We start from the raw sequence: 14,121 nt of genomic DNA on the forward strand, positions 1-14,121 counted from the left end.
AATTATTGATGACGAATGTCTTTTCTACCAAGAACCATGGCTCAGCGAAGAGCGAAATCTTTGAAAGCTGGACATTTTTCAGGCGCCAAAACCTCGTATCTTCTCAGGTTATCTTCGTTTCGTTTATAGCGCAGTTCATAATTTCACTACTTTTCAGTAATACCCTCCATTATGAGAATTAAACGAGGCTGCATATTACAACGATTTCTTCTTATCCTGCTTCGCTATATCGTCTCGTTGTTATTAGTCGTTGGTGCCTGTGACGTCAGGGCTGGCGGCTAATGGTAAGTGTTTTATTAGAAAATTAGGAAGCGACCTGGCTCAAAATTTCGTGTTTTGGGGTGGTCAAAAGGCACCTTCAAATTAGCCGGAGTTGTTGATTGTTATGCCTGCATGTAAACAACGAGAAGCTCTTATAAGTATAAATAAATAAACATAAACAACACGTAGCCGCGAAACCATGGACAATTTAGTAGCGATGCGTTCCGAGGGTCGCTGCAACTGATTCTAACCTAATTCTATTCAATTCTAATTTCTCTCTGTGTTACTGCTTCAAACCATTCAACACTCCACTGTTGGTATTGACGGCCATTTAGGGAGTCGGATAATGAATAAATTGGAATCGGCAGAAAATATTCGTTTTGTACACGATGTCACTGCTTGCTTTGCGCCGGGTTCTCTGACATGGCTGAGCACAGGTAAATAAACAAATAAATAGCGTACCGTAAGATACAGTGGCCAAGTAAAGCTTAAGAAAAACTCTACTCGAGAGCATTCGCTCAAAATCTTTTGTCATCTTGGCGCCTGTTTGTATCTTTCTGCACTCAGAGCTGTTAATTTGCCTCGTTGTGTTATAATTAGCACTCACTAAATTCTCCACAGTGCAGCGCAGTCAGTTTCTTCGATGCCTGCCTGTGCTCACAAGGTGTGTTTGAGTCTTCGTTGGGAGCTTACCCGGGCCGACAGAACTCGCGCGCGGTGTTTCTCATATCCACATTAGCGTCAGAAAAGAAACAGCAATCTACAACCTGAGATAAACACTGCTCGAATTGCGTCGACGATTTACGAGTCAGGACAGCTAATGGATAATCTTGCAGAAGAACAGTATGGTGGTCACTGCAGGGAAGCCTAGTCGAAGACTGCATACAATCAGCTGGAGCGGCGCATTTAGAAGAGGTGTACTGTGACAGGGTAGGCTCAGCTGGCACAAGACAGCCGATGCGACTGATATACAACAGCTTTCCTTCGTCAGGCGTGGCTGTAATTGCTGACATTTTGTCGTCATATATGCAATATTGCACTTAAATGCGCGGGCCGAAGACGACAGCCTGCATTCGTGCATCAAAGGAATCTAGAGATCAAACCTTGCAGACGCGGCCCAATGCTGATGCAAATATACAACACAGCTCTAGGACTGCTATAGACTCCAATACTCATTTACGCAACGTAATGGATTGCTGCGCCTATGCGCAGTAGCGCTGGTGCGATTTTTTTTTGTACTTCGTTACCTTTGGTAATACAAAGTGCCTCCTCCAAACGAAGCTGAGTGAGTTGCGCAGCAATGACGTTGCAGATCAGGTCCTATGTGATCGATGATGCCCAGAGCCGGTTTTGAGTCAGATTTGCTTCCGGTTGGTTGTTCTTCTGGACTAAAGATATATAGAAAACAAAATACAGCGTTATACATCATGGTACTCGTTGAATGCTCCATGATTCGGCGGTCAAGGAGGACTTAATTATCTGTAGAAAAGCAATGAGAAGCGGATCGCTGACGCGAGCGTTTGCATGTAGTAGTACATCAGCAGCGCCTGCAAAACACTGCAGTTGCGGCTGCCAGTGCTTCAATCTGTCAACGACCAGAGCCTGCTGCAAGCCGTCTGACGAATACTTCTTATGTGTTCTTGGATTCGCGAAGACGGCAGCGTTCGAGGCGGAAGATTAAAGGTTAAAGTACGCGCCAACGCCTAGGACAGCTTACATGTTGTCACAGAACGGTATAGACTCACTGCTGGGCACTTGAACTAACGCCCGACAGGCAGGGCCGGAGATATGGGACGTTTTGTGCTGGTGCGGTGGAGGGAGTACCAGTGAAACGGTGTATTTCTTGGATATTTTCCGGCAAAATAAATAGGGTTAAGCATAATTTTCCAACGCAAAATTTCTTTCTAAAAATCCCCGTCCCACCGCCGCCTCCACCTCCACTCCACTTCATAAATCCGCCCCTTGCCGCCAGGGCTTACACGTATACAGTCGAACCTCGTTATAACAAAACTGTTTATAACAAAAATAATGGATGTAACGAATAAATGACGATTCGCCTTGGAAGCTCGGTCAACACGGGCTATAACGAAGTTACGCCTATAACGAAGTAATTGCCTGGCCCTTTCAATTTCTTTGCAACGAGGCTCAGCTGTATTATATTCATACTACTTTATTTACTGAGTTTGCTACGAGTGCTTTGAATGGTCCTTCCGGGCAAAATATCCAGTGGGCAACCTGACAGAGGTTCGCACTATACTACTCGCCGAAATAAGCGTAAAACACGTCTTAATGCTGGACGTCTCACTAAATGTCTCTCGTTAGCCTTATAGGCACGTTATTTTGTGATTCAGCATTGTACTTGAACGGCACTGAAAGTATAGCAACAGTAATGGGGGCTTGATTCAAGACAGCCCGCTCGAAACTTGGCTTCGCGTAAATGACCATCGGTTTGCGCATACACCGGCCTCTAATGGTTTTACATTACGTGGCTGCAGATAATATCACAGCCATAGCGTCGGCGCTGATGGTATTTGGGGAACTCGGGGGTGCAGCGTGCCTGCGGAGGCTCAATCACAGTTGTCTCTTTCTTACTCAACGCCGCCGGGACTGACATTTAGGGGCGACCTTTTACGAAGACTCTCGAGGGCCTTAATGTCAGCAGCCGCTCCGTCGGCGGAACGGACGGCATGCGCTTTGCCTCTCTGCAGAACCAGACCATTTATCCGAAGCGTTTTTCCCTGCCATGTTTCCATCCATTTCTTCAACGCATGTTTTGTTTTTTGTCTTTTCCAGAAAGCAGTCTCAGTATGGAGGGACATGGAGCTGCCATGTGGGCTATAGTCGGCAGGCTCGCCTTGCCTTAGGGGTTTTTGAAGACAAAGTTCACGGCTGATGGACAACGTGTAATTTTGCATACTAAATGGACATTTTACACTGATTGTATTGAGCACTTCCGATACGAGTTGGTTCTTGTGCTTGTGGCTTATGATCTTTAAAATGGCGGCATAGTGTGCTCCGCTTGAGAAACACAGTGAGACGTGAAGGCTGCTCTCTCTGATCTCTCTCAGTCATCCAGAGATAGCCACCGTATCAGGAGGGTGTAAGTATGCCTGTGCATGAGGCGTGGAAAAGAATTTGTTCTCGTTGAATCAAGCCTGCGTTCGCACGGGCTTTGCAATGAAACGTTGTGGTGCGCAGTTTTCGAAGCTGTGAATATTGCCGTGAACTTGCAGATAGTTGAGCCGGGGCAGCTCTTGTCAGATGCTTCGAAGCCGGATTTTTTTTTTTTTCAGGTGTGTTCGAAGAGTAAACGCGAAGTCTTACTACTCTGCCGGTCTTTCCACTTGGGAGGCATTCGACATATGGCAGGATGTCCCGGGACAAATTTTGGCAGTGCACTACATTAAAATCGCTGCCGTGTTCCATTTACGCGTTTCATTCCTATGGCCAGGAATAAATGCTAGGGTGCACTAACCTTATATTCAAAGCCTTCCGGTAGAGCCAGACATGGATATAGTGGCTCGACAAGCGAGTGCACTAACTATGCTATGCCCGGCATAATGTGAAAGAGAGGGTAACCATTGCAGCACATTTTGGCAAAGAGTTCCCCCAGCGAGATATATCATTGTGGTCACGTGCCCACGCTCACCTGGTGATCCTCGCAAACCAGTGGGAGAGAGCGAGAGAGAGAATGAAAAGGAAACGCAGGGAGGTTAACCAGATGTGAGTCTCCGGTTTGCTACCCTGCACTGGGGATGGGGGATAGGGGGTTAGAAAGATGACAGAGAGGAAAACGCAAAAAAAAAAGGAACGTGCACACATGGAGACACACACACACAACACGTTCCAGTTAAAGTCTTTCACACAGGCCGATAGATTGTAAGAAGCGCAAAAGCGCTTGCACGGCCTTCTTCTGCGACGGTAGGTCCTTTCGATGTTGTAGAATTCGTTTTTCGGATAGCGGTTGGTCGTCCCAGTTGGTCAAGTTCGTGGCTAAGGCATGCCCTCTGTGGACAGTACTGCGGGCAGGAGCACAATATATGGCCAATTGATTGACATTAAGTCTTCGAGCGCCATCACAGCTTCGCCGTAGAGACGCCACGCTTTTATATCGACTTTGGTTGGGTGTTGCCTTCACTAAAGCCTATGCCTTCCGCATAGGGATGACCGACACCCCAACCTGCGACCACTGCGGCCATGAAACCAGTGGGGATTCACAGTGAAGCCTATGCGGCGCATGTAGTCGTGTTGAGGTTATATCCGCGTTTATTTTGCTGTGTAGATAGTGCGCAGCAACATGGTAGTCCTCGCTATTTTTCTGTGCCACAGCTCGCGTGCAGGCGTTACACGTGGCGTTTTCTGACAGCAGAGATATTGTGAAAATAAATGCGTGCATTGAAACCACAACCATAATTAAACACCACACTGCCGCAATGTTGTGAAGTTGGTCACTTCGTGCTTGACCACTGAGTTGGCTCATCATCATCATCAGCCTGACTACGCCGACTGCAGGGCAAAGACCTCTCCTATTTATCTCCAATTAGCCCTTTCCTTTGCCAGCTGCGCCCACCGTATCCCCGCAAGCTTCTTAGTCTCATCCGCCCACCTAACCTTCTGCCGCCCCCCTGCTACGCTTACTTTCTCTTGGAATCCACTCCGTTACCCTTAAGGACCATCGGTTATCTTGCCTTCCCATTACATGCCCTGCCCAAGCCCGTTTCTTCCTCTTGATTTCGACTAGGATGTCATTAACCCGCGTTTGTTCCCTCACCCACTCTGCCCGCTTCCGGTCAGAGGTGGCCGTATTTCAGTGGTGGGGAAACGCAAAAGGCACCCTTGCGGTGCGCGATGTCAACGCACGTTAATGAACGCCAGGTGGTTTAAATTAATCCTGAGCCCTCAGCAACGGCGTTCCTCATAGCCCGTGCGTCGCTTCTGACCGTTAGGTCCCACGATTCGCAATATACTTGATTCGTGTCTGTTGCAAGAAACATTACAAAAGAAAATGAGTCGCGACTTGATACCGGACGAGGACGAGGCGAACGCTGACGAGCTCACAATGACCGCCCTGTGTTGAACACGGATACGATCAGTGAGTCGCGTTAGTGCTTAGTCCAAATTGTGTAAAATTAATAGGTAGCTCCATGACACGGCCTCGATAAATTTGATAGAATTGCAGTTACGGTTAGAGGGTAAAGTGCGCCCTGTTCGGGAACAGCCAGTCGAACTCATACACGGTCAGCACTCCAAGACAACATTTACGTAAGGTGAAAAGTTCTGGGGCTATGATCACAAATACTATTTCGTGTAGACTAAACGACGTGACTGGTCGTCACATGAGGCCTAGCCAATCACTATAGCCAACGGCGCGCTGGACCTATCAAACTGTCCTAGTGAGAAAGTACTGAGCCAATGACCAGCGGAGAATAATTTTCTTTAAATTTTAAATAAGCGCGCGTTTATTTGGAGGCATGCGCTGTGAAGTCTGTGTGTCGTGTACCGTTCATACTCCATGTGTTTCGTGTGTAGTGCACCGTTCATACTTCCATATTAACCAGTATACTCCCCATTGTGATTTTTTAAGCACTCGGCAGGCTGCTGAGGTTTGTCGCCCGCTGACATAGTGTCCCCGTGCGTTATTCAAACACGCAGATAAGGTCACACAGCTTGTGCCACGGTGCCTCCTCCTCCCTTCTTTTTCTTTCTACGATTTTTTTTTGCTCAAGCCTATTTAGCCGGGCCAGCCACCGAGACAGCAGCCACGCGCTCTGATTGTCGGGAGAGCACCGCTGCCAGATTAAGTGAACGGACTCTACTGAGCGGATGCAGCGCTATGCTGTCAGGCAAACAAGTCGCTCGTGGTGAACATGCACTCGCCTCCCCCCCCCCCCCCCCCCCCCCATCCCCTAACATCCACCATGCCGGCGCACGAGTGCACCTGACAAAGCAGCAGCAGCAACTCGCACGGGGTGAATGCATCGCTCGCGCTAGGCTCGCGCGCTGTATAGAGATATGCACGTAGGCGACGCTCCAGACGGTCGGCCAGACGGCTCTGACGCGTCGGGCTAGCTGCAGCTGTGCAGAGGACGCCGCGCTTTGATAACAGCTCCCCAGCAACCGAAAGCACGGGACAGCAAGGGAAACAAAACATTCAGTTGGTCAGCGTAAATTGAAGATGTAGTTCTGAGTGGAAATACAAAAAAGACACGAGCAGAAAAACAACTGGTCGCGGAGGATGTGGTTCCTGTACCTACTTGCCTGGGCACTATGGAAGTTTGTACATGATACGACTGAGTGGCGCAAGCCATCTCGTATGCATGATCACCTTGATGAAGTCATCATCGTACTGTGCTCGGCGATTTATGAAACTTGTTCGATTCTGAAGAGTAGCACGGTATTAGGGAGTTGGTAGACGGGGAGCTGGCCACTGTGTTCACTTGTATGTCTATTGCATACCACCATATGTCGACGATGGTTTACTCAGGGTCAACTTTCTGTGGTTAATGCAAGAGAAGCACGGTATTCGGGAGGTGGTAGATGGGGAGGTGACCACTGTGTCCACTTGTATGTCTATTGCATACCACCGTATGTCGGCAATGGTTTACTCAGGGTCAACTTTCTGTGGCTAATGCAAGAGAAGCGCGGTATTCGGGAGGTGGTAGACGGGGAGGTGGCTACTGTGTCCACTTGTATGTATATTGCATACCACCATATGTCTGGAATTGTTTACTCAGGGTCAACTTTCTGTGGTTAATGCAAGAGAAGCACGGTATTCGGGAGGTGGTAGATGGGGAGGTGGCTACTGTGTCCACTTGTATGTCTATTGCATACCACCATATGTCTGGAATTGTTTACTCAGGATCAACTTTCTGTGGTGAATGCAAGAGTAGCACGGTATTAGGGAGTTGGTAGACGGGGAGCTGGCCACTGTGTTCACTTGTATGTCTATTGCATACCACCGTATGTCGACGATGGTTTACTCAGGGTCAACTTTCTGTGGCTAATGCAAGAGAAGCGCGGTATTCGGGAGGTGGTAGACGGGGAGGTGGCTACTGTGTCCACTTGTATGTATATTGCATACCACCATATGTCTGGAATTGTTTACTCAGGGTCAACTTTCTGTGGTGAATGCAAGAGAAGCACGGCATTCGGGAGGTGGTAGACGGGGAGGTGGCCACTGTGTCCACTTGTATGTCTATTGCATACCACCGTATGTCGACGATGGTTTACTCAGGGTCAACTTTCTGTGGTTAATGCAAGAGTAGCACGGTATTAGGGAGTTGGTAGACGGGGAGCTGGCCACTGTGTTCACTTGTATGTCTATTGCATACCACCGTATGTCGACGATGGTTTACTCAGGGTCAACTTTCTGTGGTTAATGCAAGAGAAGCACGGTATTCGGGAGGTGGTAGATGGGGAGGTGGCTACTGTGTCCACTTGTATGTCTATTGCATACCACCATATGTCTGGAATTGTTTACTCAGGGTCAACTTTCTGTGGTGAATGCAAGAGAAGCACGGCATTCGGGAGGTGGTAGACGGGGAGGTGGCCACTGTGTCCACTTGTATGTCTATTGCATACCACCGTATGTCGACGATGGTTTACTCAGGGTCAACTTTCTGTGGTTAATGCAAGAGTAGCACGGTATTAGGGAGGTGGTAGATGGGGAGCTGGCCACTGTGTTCACTTGTATGTCTATTGCATACCACCGTATGTCGACGATGGTTTACTCAGGGTCAACTTTCTGTGGTTAATGCAAGAGAAGCACGGTATTCGGGAGGTGGTAGATGGGGAGGTGGCTACTGTGTCCACTTGTATGTCTATTGCATACCACCATATGTCTGGAATTGTTTACTCAGGGTCAACTTTCTGTGGTGAATGCAAGAGTAGCACGGTATTAGGGAGTTGGTAGACGGGGAGCTGGCCACTGTGTTCACTTGTATGTCTATTGCATACCACCGTATGTCGACGATGGTTTACTCAGGGTCAACTTTCTGTGGCTAATGCAAGAGAAGCGCGGTATTCGGGAGGTGGTAGACGGGGAGGTGGCTACTGTGTCCACTTGTATGTATATTGCATACCACCATATGTCTGGAATTGTTTACTCAGGGTCAACTTTCTGTGGTGAATGCAAGAGAAGCACGGTATTCGGGAGGTGGTAGATGGGGAGGTGGCTACTGTGTCCACTTGTATGTCTATTGCATACCACCATATGTCTGGAATTGTTTACTCAGGGTCAACTTTCTGTGGTGAATGCAAGAGTAGCACGGTATTAGGGAGTTGGTAGACGGGGAGCTGGCCACTGTGTTCACTTGTATGTCTATTGCATACCACCGTATGTCGACGATGGTTTACTCAGGGTCAACTTTCTGTGGCTAATGCAAGAGAAGCGCGGTATTCGGGAGGTGGTAGACGGGGAGGTGGCTACTGTGTCCACTTGTATGTATATTGCATACCACCATATGTCTGGAATTGTTTACTCAGGGTCAACTTTCTGTGGTTAATGCAAGAGAAGCACGGTATTCGGGAGGTGGTAGATGGGGAGGTGGCTACTGTGTCCACTTGTATGTCTATTGCATACCACCATATGTCTGGAATTGTTTACTCAGGGTCAACTTTCTGTGGTGAATGCAAGAGTAGCACGGTATTAGGGAGTTGGTAGACGGGGAGCTGGCCACTGTGTTCACTTGTATGTCTATTGCATACCACCGTATGTCGACGATGGTTTACTCAGGGTCAACTTTCTGTGGCTAATGCAAGAGAAGCGCGGTATTCGGGAGGTGGTAGACGGGGAGGTGGCTACTGTGTCCACTTGTATGTATATTGCATACCACCATATGTCTGGAATTGTTTACTCAGGGTCAACTTTCTGTGGTGAATGCAAGAGAAGCACGGCATTCGGGAGGTGGTAGACGGGGAGGTGGCCACTGTGTCCACTTGTATGTCTATTGCATACCACCGTATGTCGACGATGGTTTACTCAGGGTCAACTTTCTGTGGTTAATGCAAGAGTAGCACGGTATTAGGGAGTTGGTAGACGGGGAGCTGGCCACTGTGTTCACTTGTATGTCTATTGCATACCACCGTATGTCGACGATGGTTTACTCAGGGTCAACTTTCTGTGGTTAATGCAAGAGAAGCACGGTATTCGGGAGGTGGTAGATGGGGAGGTGGCTACTGTGTCCACTTGTATGTCTATTGCATACCACCATATGTCTGGAATTGTTTACTCAGGGTCAACTTTCTGTGGTGAATGCAAGAGTAGCACGGTATTAGGGAGTTGGTAGACGGGGAGCTGGCCACTGTGTTCACTTGTATGTCTATTGCATACCACCGTATGTCGACGATGGTTTACTCAGGGTCAACTTTCTGTGGTTAATGCAAGAGAAGCACGGTATTCGGGAGGTGGTAGATGGGGAGGTGGCTACTGTGTCCACTTGTATGTCTATTGCATACCACCATATGTCTGGAATTGTTTACTCAGGGTCAACTTTCTGTGGTGAATGCAAGAGTAGCACGGTATTAGGGAGTTGGTAGACGGGGAGCTGGCCACTGTGTTCACTTGTATGTCTATTGCATACCACCGTATGTCGACGATGGTTTACTCAGGGTCAACTTTCTGTGGCTAATGCAAGAGAAGCGCGGTATTCGGGAGGTGGTAGACGGGGAGGTGGCTACTGTGTCCACTTGTATGTATATTGCATACCACCATATGTCTGGAATTGTTTACTCAGGGTCAACTTTCTGTGGTGAATGCAAGAGAAGCACGGCATTCGGGAGGTGGTAGACGGGGAGGTGGCCACTGTGTCCACTTGTATGTCTATTGCATACCACCGTATGTCGACGATGGTTTACTCAGGGTCAACTTTCTGTGGTTAATGCAAGAGTAGCACGGTATTAGGGAGTTGGTAGACGGGGAGCTGGCCACTGTGTTCACTTGTATGTCTATTGCATACCACCGTATGTCGACGATGGTTTACTCAGGGTCAACTTTCTGTGGTTAATGCAAGAGAAGCACGGTATTCGGGAGGTGGTAGATGGGGAGGTGGCCACTGTGTCCACTTGTATGTCTATTGCATATCACCGTATGTCGGCAATGGTTTACTCAGGGTCAACTTTCTGTGGCTAATGCAAGAGAAGCGCGGTATTCGGGAGGTGGTAGACGGGGAGGTGGCTACTGTGTCCACTTGTATGTATATTGCATACCACCATATGTCTGGAATTGTTTACTCGGGGTCAACTTTCTGTGGTGAATGCAAGAGAAGCACGGCATTCGGGAGGTGGTAGACGGGGAGGTGGCCACTGTGTCCACTTGTATGTCTATTGCATACCACCGTATGTCGACGATGGTTTACTCAGGGTCAACTTTCTGTGGTTAATGCAAGAGAAGCACGGTATTCGGGAGGTGGTAGACGGGGAGCTGGCCACTGTGTTCACTTGTATGTCTATTGCATACCACCGTATGTCGACGATGGTTTACTCAGGGTCAACTTTCTGTGGTTAATGCAAGAGTAGCACGGTATTAGGGAGTTGGTAGACGGGGAGCTGGCCACTGTGTTCACTTGTATGTCTATTGCATACCACCGTATGTCGACGATGGTTTACTCAGGGTCAACTTTCTGTGGTTAATGCAAGAGAAGCACGGTATTCGGGAGGTGGTAGATGGGGAGGTGGCTACTGTGTCCACTTGTATGTCTATTGCATACCACCATATGTCTGGAATTGTTTACTCAGGGTCAACTTTCTGTGGTGAATGCAAGAGTAGCACGGTATTAGGGAGTTGGTAGACGGGGAGCTGGCCACTGTGTTCACTTGTATGTCTATTGCATACCACCGTATGTCGACGATGGTTTACTCAGGGTCAACTTTCTGTGGCTAATGCAAGAGAAGCGCGGTATTCGGGAGGTGGTAGACGGGGAGGTGGCTACTGTGTCCACTTGTATGTATATTGCATACCACCATATGTCTGGAATTGTTTACTCAGGGTCAACTTTCTGTGGTGAATGCAAGAGAAGCACGGCATTCGGGAGGTGGTAGACGGGGAGGTGGCCACTGTGTCCACTTGTATGTCTATTGCATACCACCGTATGTCGACGATGGTTTACTCAGGGTCAACTTTCTGTGGTTAATGCAAGAGTAGCACGGTATTAGGGAGTTGGTAGACGGGGAGCTGGCCACTGTGTTCACTTGTATGTCTATTGCATACCACCGTATGTCGACGATGGTTTACTCAGGGTCAACTTTCTGTGGTTAATGCAAGAGAAGCACGGTATTCGGGAGGTGGTAGATGGGGAGGTGGCCACTGTGTCCACTTGTATGTCTATTGCATACCACCGTATGTCGGCAATGGTTTACTCAGGGTCAACTTTCTGTGGCTAATGCAAGAGAAGCGCGGTATTCGGGAGGTGGTAGACGGGGAGGTGGCTACTGTGTCCACTTGTATGTATATTGCATACCACCATATGTCTGGAATTGTTTACTCGGGGTCAACTTTCTGTGGTGAATGCAAGAGAAGCACGGCATTCGGGAGGTGGTAGACGGGGAGGTGGCCACTGTGTCCACTTGTATGTCTATTGCATACCACCGTATGTCGACGATGGTTTACTCAGGGTCAACTTTCTGTGGTTAATGCAAGAGAAGCACGGTATTCGGGAGGTGGTAGACAGGGAGGTGGCTACTGTGTCCACTTATATGTCTACTGCATACCACCGTTTGTCGGCAATGGTTTACTCAGGCTCAACTTTCTGTGGTTAATGTAAGAGAAGCACGGTAGACGAGGAGGTGGCCACTGTGTCCACTTGTATGTCTATTGCATACCACCGCAAGTCTGCAATGGTTTACTCAGGGTCAACTTTCTGTGGTTAATACAAGAGAAGCACGGTATTCGGGAGGTGGTAGACGGGGAGGCGGCCACTGTGTCCACTTGTATGCCTATTGCATACCATTATGTCTGTAATGATTTACTCAGGGTTAACTTTCTGTGGTTAATGCAAGAGAAGCACGGTATTTTGGAGGTGGTAGACGGGGAAGTGGCCACTGTGTCCACTTGTATGTCTAGTGCATACCACCAAATGTCTGCAATGGTTTACTGAGGGTCAACTTTCTGTGGTTAATACAAGAGAAGCACGGTATTCGGGAGGTGGTAGACGGTGAGGCGGCCACTGTGTCCACTTGCATGCCTATTGCATACCACCATATGTCTGCAATGGTTTACTCAGGGTCAACTTTCTGGGGTTAATGCAAGAGAAGCACGGTATTCGGGAGGTGGTAGACGGAGAAGTGGCCACTGTGTCCACTTGTATGTCTAGTTGATACCGCCGTATATCGGCAATGGTTTACTCAGGGTCAACTTTCTGTGGGTATGCAAGAACAGCTACGAGCCCGGGTTGCAGGATTTTACGAGTACTCAGTTCCTACGCGCTCAGAGGCCAACAAAACAGATATAGAAGCTGCCTGCTGGCTCTTCCAGGTTCTACACTGTAGATGCAGAGTTATCTTGGAGTGGCCGATTGTGAACCGTGCGGTAATCTTGTGTTCCGCTTGCGTAAATTTGCCAGTGTGAACGAACGGAAATGGTGTGCCTTTTAGGGGCTGGAAGGGTTATTTGAGTGTTTGCATGCGTGTCAAAGGGGAAAGTTGTAAAAATAAAAGTGCAATTGTAGAACGACGCACCGGGACTACTTAGTTTTTCCTGCAGTGAATTCATTTTCGAGTTCACCTCCCTCTTTCGTGTGTTGGGCCTTCTGAGTTCATTTTAATGCGTATGCACGAGTCCTGCTTTAATGAAGGCATAAATGCGTCTCTATGGGAGTTTACATGCGGTAGGCAGTGCAGAATAGTACGTTGTCGGGAACTTTGCCTGTCTATGTTTTAACAGAGAAACCAGCAGGCAAAACGATGCACTCTGAAGCTACATAGACAGGGCAGTGTTGGTCAGGCCAGCATAAGGGTAGGCCGGCACGGTGCTCTACCGTTACAAGAATGGTCTATAGACAGTCTATAGACTTCTTATAGTCTCTATTGCCTTCCTATAATTCCTTTTGTCTGTTCGGTCTATAGGCTGTCTATAGACAAAATTTTACTAAAAGTGCATGGCCATAAATTTATAGAGAGTCTATAGGCTTTAGAGACAGGAGTCTATGGACAGTCTGCGTACTGTCTAAAGACATTTTTGTAAGGGTATAGCATTTTTTGTGTGTATTGCTTTTTCTTCTACTTTTCCTGTTCGAATACACAGTGTGTATATATCACGTGGAGACAACGAGTCCAAAGTAGAGGCAATTTCTGGTGTTAACTTTATCTTAGTGGAGCACAAAACTTAAGCTAGGAGAGGAATTTGAAAGCGAGTAAGCCTCTGGGCTAAAAGAAAGAATTTCATGATAAAATACATTGTGCAAAGCGGGGATCGGCGGCGGTCAGCGAGTGGCTAATTTTATGGCACAAGGTTAAATGAGATGAGTAAATAATACAGGAAATAGACAAGGATGACAGTTACGACACGTGCGACGACGGATTTTACACGCTCACGTGTCACCATTTAGTGCCGACCTATTTCGAATCTGCCTGCATTATGCAGGAGCGGGCACAATGAAAGCAACAGCGGGCCACAATGAGGTGTATTTTGTTCAAAGCAAAGGAAAACAAAGGTTTGAGCGGCTGGCGTAGGACGCGCTTGTCGGCTCGTCGTGAGAGCATTGATATTCATGAGTCTTTGACCTGTTAGAAGCATTATCTAACAAAGGAGAGCAGTAGAATGTGTGCGGTTTGTTTAGGAGCTTATTTATTTGCATGAATCAGTTAACGCGAAAGAGAATTAGGAAAACACCAACATAAGCGCGGAAAAAGATGCGCAAGGGGTAT

The sequence above is a fragment of the Amblyomma americanum genome, chromosome 7 (assembly GCF_052857255.1).
Source record: "Amblyomma americanum isolate KBUSLIRL-KWMA chromosome 7, ASM5285725v1, whole genome shotgun sequence".
NCBI lineage: Eukaryota > Metazoa > Arthropoda > Arachnida > Ixodida > Ixodidae > Amblyomma > Amblyomma americanum.